This window comes from Sander lucioperca, chromosome 1, assembly GCF_008315115.2.
Source record: "Sander lucioperca isolate FBNREF2018 chromosome 1, SLUC_FBN_1.2, whole genome shotgun sequence".
NCBI classification, from domain to species: Eukaryota; Metazoa; Chordata; class Actinopteri; order Perciformes; family Percidae; genus Sander; species Sander lucioperca.
Window position 1 is genome coordinate 49329059 of NC_050173.1, and position 6000 is coordinate 49335058.

Consider the following 6000-nt stretch of genomic DNA (forward strand, 5'->3'; position numbering starts at 1 on the left):
ATTCTAATATGTAGGTTATGTAGGTTATATATGCATATGGTGGTGGTGTGTGTATGTGTGTGTGTGTGTGTGTGTGTGTGTGTGTATGTGTGAGAATGTGTGTACACGGTGGAGCCGGTGGTGGTGATCAAACGGCATACATCTAAATAGAATTCCGCTTTGATGTGCGCTTCAAGTTATGATTGGCATTCGTGAATGCCAGTACGTGCAATTTGATTGCGATTCCGCGTGTACATGTACCCGTGTGTGTGTGTGTGTGTGTGTGTGTGTGTTTGGGTCATTGATTTGAAGTTGGTGCATCATAAGTGTGCCCTTTTGTGTCGGCCCCCCAGCTTTTCGGTGACCACATTTTAGTTGATGGTAATTACAGTGATTGACACGTAGTTGATGGCAAGAAATGGACGGGATGCGGGATGCCCCTGTTCCACTTTAATCCATAATTAATTCATGTGTGGTCCTCAATATTAACAAGGTTATTTTTTAGGTATTTGCCTTTCTAATTCAGTGCTGATTTATTGATTGAATATTTAGATGTGATTTAATTTACAAATCAAAATGGTGTGATGTGTGTGAATGTGCAGGTTATTTGAGAACAGCAGGGGTTGCATTGTGTGTGACTGTCTGACAGAAGAGTTTGGGGTAAGGTAAATTGTGGCTGCTGCATCGGTGTCGATGTGTGTATTTGTGTTTGTGTTTGTGTTTGTGTGTGCGTCATATAATAGTTGTTTGATTGCTTTGTGGGTGTGAGGGGATTGCTAGCACTCGTCAAGCTAATCAAACAGTTCCCACAAACAATCACAACACAGCACACACCCCTCTCAGAAGCTCTGACACATCTGCCTCCTATCTGAAGAAACATTTTGAATTTAGACACCCATGAACAAACACACACACACACACACACACACACACACAGACACACACATCTGTTACACGGATCCAGCCCAGCGGTGGATAAATGTGCCTTTCTGATTGCTGCCACAGACAGGACGTGATTGGCATGGCAGACCAGGGAATTAGCCATGGTTTCCATGGTGACTAATTAGGAGGGTCCTGACTGGTGGGTTTATGAAGACAGATGACAGATTGGTGGTTCACTTCCTGCTTTACAGAGCGGGTGGTCCCATTGGCTAGCGGGACCCCCTGCCATGTGAGACAGACAGACCCTCTGCAGGCCACCTCACACACGTGTTCAGCTGTCACCAAACTTGCAAATATGAAATGAAATTAAGTGTTATCCTGAGCCAGCAGACCCTTTTTGAATCTTAGGATCCATTTTCATGCTGTGCTCTGAAACATTGGTGTGTGTGTTTTAGGGAATGTGCACGTCTCACCAAACACACACACACACATTTACTATCATTTACTATAACTTGTACTTTGGCTTAAATGGACTGATAGATTAACAAAAGTTTAGTATTTCTGCATTGTAGTAGCCAGTGCTTCACACAGTAATCTGCTGTCGGCCATAAACACCCCAGACGTATGCATATTTAGAGATCATTCAGAAGACAGCCCTTTTATGTGACAATAATCAAGTCAGACGTGCACACACACTCACGCTGATTATGTAGCTATAGGGCATGTGAGAGAGAAATAGGTGTGATTGGGTCCATCTGTGGCAGAGGAAGAGAGAGAGGGAGAGGGAAAGAGACACAGAGAGCTCCGTCTGTGGACACCTGCCCTTCCTCCAGGCTACCATCACTTTTCTCTGAACTGCCAACAAGATCTGTGGTTGCACAGGTGCACGTGTGTCTGTGTGTTTTCACAAATCCGGGGATGGTCTGCGCGTTTTTTTTGGAAACGTCTGAATCTTTTTTGCAAAGAAATTCACAGTGACTCTAGCTGATTTAAAGCCCCCTTTGGTTTAAACATTAGGCTGAGATCCATCAGTAATGGGGCTTGTATCTTTAGTTATTGCCCTATTCCAGTGGAAGCATTTTGACGAGCCATAGCAGGAAAAGCACAGGTGTAATTAATAACATTAACGATGGCTGCATTCCAGGTTGTGGACTTTGCTATAATGCATGGTGGTTTACTGAGATATCGTTAATGTTATAAGCTATACCTGTGCTTTTCTTTGCTATGACTAATTAACATGTATGGCATGTAAACGGTCTATTTATATTGTATGTGCTGTGGCTCTATAAGCATAATGTTCAAGGATGCAAAAATATGATTTTTTTTTCTACTCAGTTTTTTTCTTCTACAACCAATAAAATATTACTACTACGACTGCGTCCAAGTGGTACTCACTGTACCACAAATAATGGATGCTCCAGTACAAATACAATCCAGCCTACAATGCCATGTTGGACACCTTAAAAGCACACTGCCAGAAAGAATTGGTGATAACAGGCAGAAGATAGTTAGCCCTCCCTTGCTTTTCATTCAGCTATCCATCCTGCCTCTCTTTCTGCCTCTCTGTCTCTCTTTCTCTCTCTCTCTCTCTCTCTCTCTCTCTCTCTCTCTCTCTCTCTCTCTCTCTCTCTCTCTCTCTCTCTCTCTCTCTCTCTCTCTCTCTCTCTCTCTCTCTTTCTCTCTCTCTCTCTCTCACTCTCTCTCTCTGTCTCTCTCTCTCTCTCTCTCTCTCTCTCTCACTCTCTCTCTCTCTCTGTCTTTCTCTCTGTCTCTCTCTCTCTCTCTCTCTCTCTCTCTCTCTCTCTCTCTCTCTCTCTCTCTCTCTCTACATCAGTCACCAGCTCCACCTCATGGCTTCTGGAGGTACTGAGGCACACACTCGCATTGACATACACAGTGACACATGCTGACAGACACACACTGTATGTGTATACACGCTTTGATTAAAATGGCTTGAGCGCGATTCCATTTCACCACGACGAGCAAAGTAGTTAGAAAGCCAATGAGTTAATGGCTGTGATTTTTTTTGGTTAGACACTATTTATTTGAATAAGACCCCCCCCCCCCCCCCCATGCAAGGGAGCGAGGCAGAGGGGAGGAGAGGACACTGAAGGAGAGGTGATTGGAATAGGCACACAGAGTGGGAGAGAGAAAACATAGAAAAGCGATTGAAGAAGACACGCATGTCACGGCTAAACAAATAAGCATGTGTGGGAACAGATGGTAATAAAGTTCTCTGTTACAAGACTAGTGGCTCGTGCGTACACACACACACACACACACACACACAGACCCACACATGCACAGCTTGATTAGTAGGAGTATTGGGCCGTGAGTCATTAAGACTTTGCCTCAGTGAAGCTGACTCGAAAGTGAGCAATGACAGTCATCTACAAAGGCCGGTCACTAGTAGTCATCTCTCTTTCTCCCTTCCCTCTCTTTACTCCGTCCATCTGTCTCTGTCTGCTTCGCTCCCTCTCTCTCTTTGTTTCCACCTATTTTGGCCTCTTTACTGACTCCTCTATTCTCTGCACCCGCGGCTTTTCTCCTTCTTTCTTCGCATCACTTTCTCCATTCCTCTGTCTGTCTTTCCCCTCCTGCTTTAGGAAAATGAGTTTTTCGCTGCTTTCAGTTTTCCATCGAGTGTTGTTTAAGCCAAACTGTGTGTGCATATATGGGTGTGTGTGTGTGTGTGTGTGTGTGTGTGTGTGTGTGTGTGTGTGTGTGTGTGTGTGTGTGTGTGTCGATGTGTGAGGGCGATATGTCCTCAATCACAGTGAAAGCATTTGTTTCGTTTCCCTCTGCCAGTGGAGATTATGTATTTCACTCCTTTTACTCGCATTGGGTTTTTTTTCTCTCCCTCCATCACCTGTTCTGTCCTCCCCACTCAAGGTCAGTTGGAAGATTGCTTTCAGCCCCCTGTGTCCTCCCCGACGCACCATGCTTTATTGTGTGTATGGGGCCGTCAGGGCCTGTGAGTTTGTGTATAATGCATGCGGTTTGATGGCTTTGTGTGCATGTTTGAAATCATAGGAGAGGAGGTTGTGTGTTGGTCTTGTTCAATCGGTTCTCGTCTCTCATCAGGTGAGCGTTTGTGTGGGGTTGTGTTTGTGTGTCACGCTGATGGAAATCATTCAGCCGGCGGTCAACCTCAGTTTTTGAGTCAGTTTTGAAGAAAAGGAAATGGTAAAGGAAAGGAAATCGTTAAGATTAACATTGCTGATATTAAAACGTTAGGATCTTAGACTGTTTTTTATTGAACGGACTTTAACAGTAACATTTTTCAAAAAGGTTTCCTCGCACATTTTATGGATGCATTTTCCTATGTAAATAATTAATGTATTTATCGATTTCTAGAGTGTGTGTGTCTGTGTGTGTGTGTGTGTGTGTGTCTTTTATTGTGTGTGGCTGGTTTTTGAATGGACGGTTGGAGGTATTAATTTTCACAGTGGTGATTTTGAGTAAAGGGCTGGCAAGCTAACCGGTGTTCTCAGCATGCTTTTGAGCGTGTGTGTGTGTGTGTGTGTGTGTGTGTGTGTGTGTGTGTGTGTGTGTGCATGTGTGTGTGTGTGTGTGTGTGTGTGTGTGTGTGTGTGCTTGTGTGCCCGTGTGCGTGTGTGTGTCTGATCAGTGAGCTGGCTGGTTTTATGCTTCACTACCCTGGCTGCTCATCCATGTGTACCATCTGCATGTGGCGCTGCCATGTGTGTCACCTATACCCCAACACATCCCACTCCTCTCATATCTCTAACCATCCCTCCATCCACACCTGACGCTGTCTACTCATTGTCCTCTTATCACCAGATTTTTTCTGCTCTCATTTTAAAAGCTAATTTATAAAAAGAAAAAAGAAAACAAAAGCTGATATCACAGTTAATTTAAATCCTTTCACTTACTTTATGCTGCATATTAATAAAGAAGACAAATATTTTTACATAGTTATTCATCATATTCTTTCACCTTTTAATTTTCCTCTAAGCAAGAAAGCATTGTATCCTCAATCAAAGCAACTGTGTAGGATGCAGTGTTATCCCATTTGTTAGCTATGCAACGCTAACACTCAAAGTGATCGATCCGTGCCAGAGCTAACTATGTGACAGATGAAAGTGTCACAATTACAGTCATGCTGAAGTGACAAATTGATCCCAGCATTTCTGCTGGAAAGGGTTTTTTGTCTTACAGGCGCCATTGTTCATCTTCACAGCCTCATTATACCTTCTGGGATAGTAGCACCAGCGGTGATTCAGTGACTCATCACGTCGTTGTTTGTAAACTCGAAACCCGACTAACCATTCTCCATTCCATTCTTCATCTTATCTAATGTTTCTCTGCTATCTCTCCCTCTCTGCTGCTGCTGCCTCCCGTCCATGTTTCCTTCTCGCCACCTCCCTTCATCTTTAATATCCTTCTCCCCAAAGCACTGACTCAAGCTTCCTGAACTCTTCACCCCTTCTTTTGTTCTCTGCACTGCATCTCTTCCTCCCTTTTTCCTCAGGTCTGTGTTATTAACATAAAAAAGGAGGAGAAAGTACCTTTCGTCCAGCCCAGACTGTGAGTCACCCCGCCCTGCCGGCTACTGGCTACCTCCCTGGCTGTCACGCTGCAACAGATGTAAAACCATTTTTAAGGGACGGTGTGAGGACAGTTGGCTCACGCGTTAGAAATCTGGCAGTTTCAAAGAGTGGTGCTTCTGCTGAAGACAGTCAGGTAGTTTGCTGTGCTGCGTCTGAAGCAAAAGTAGGTCAAATATAGCATTATTTCACGAGCACAGAAAGGGAGGTGTTTTTACTAAGCATTAGTGGAAAAAAGACTACTCTTGTACGTGGAGGAGCTGCTCTCATGTAATTCTGTCATCTCTGCCTCTATTGTGTCAGGGGCAGGGCATACCTTATAGTAATTCCCAACCAGGGGTACTTGTACTTGCAATTGCCAGGGGACATGTGAAAAGAAAGTTGAGTAGCTATTCATTTGAAAAAAAGAGATATAAAAAGAAATATCCACGGTATTGAGTCAGCTGTAACACATTAGCTTGTTGTTGTCTGGTTAGTTAGTTAGCATGCAGAGAGGGCTAAACAGTTAGCTAAAAGTAATGAAAAAACGTGTTTAATGGTTACCTAAAAGTAATTAATAAATGGTGAA

General features: G+C 43.8%; 1 protein-coding gene across 11 annotated transcripts in view; it reads left to right on the plus strand.

Annotated features, from left to right (window-relative positions):
• The window catches only part of tenm2 (teneurin transmembrane protein 2), a 226685-nt gene that overhangs the window by 116958 nt on the left and 103727 nt on the right, over positions 1-6000 (plus strand). The gene's annotated exons all lie outside the window — the stretch shown is intronic.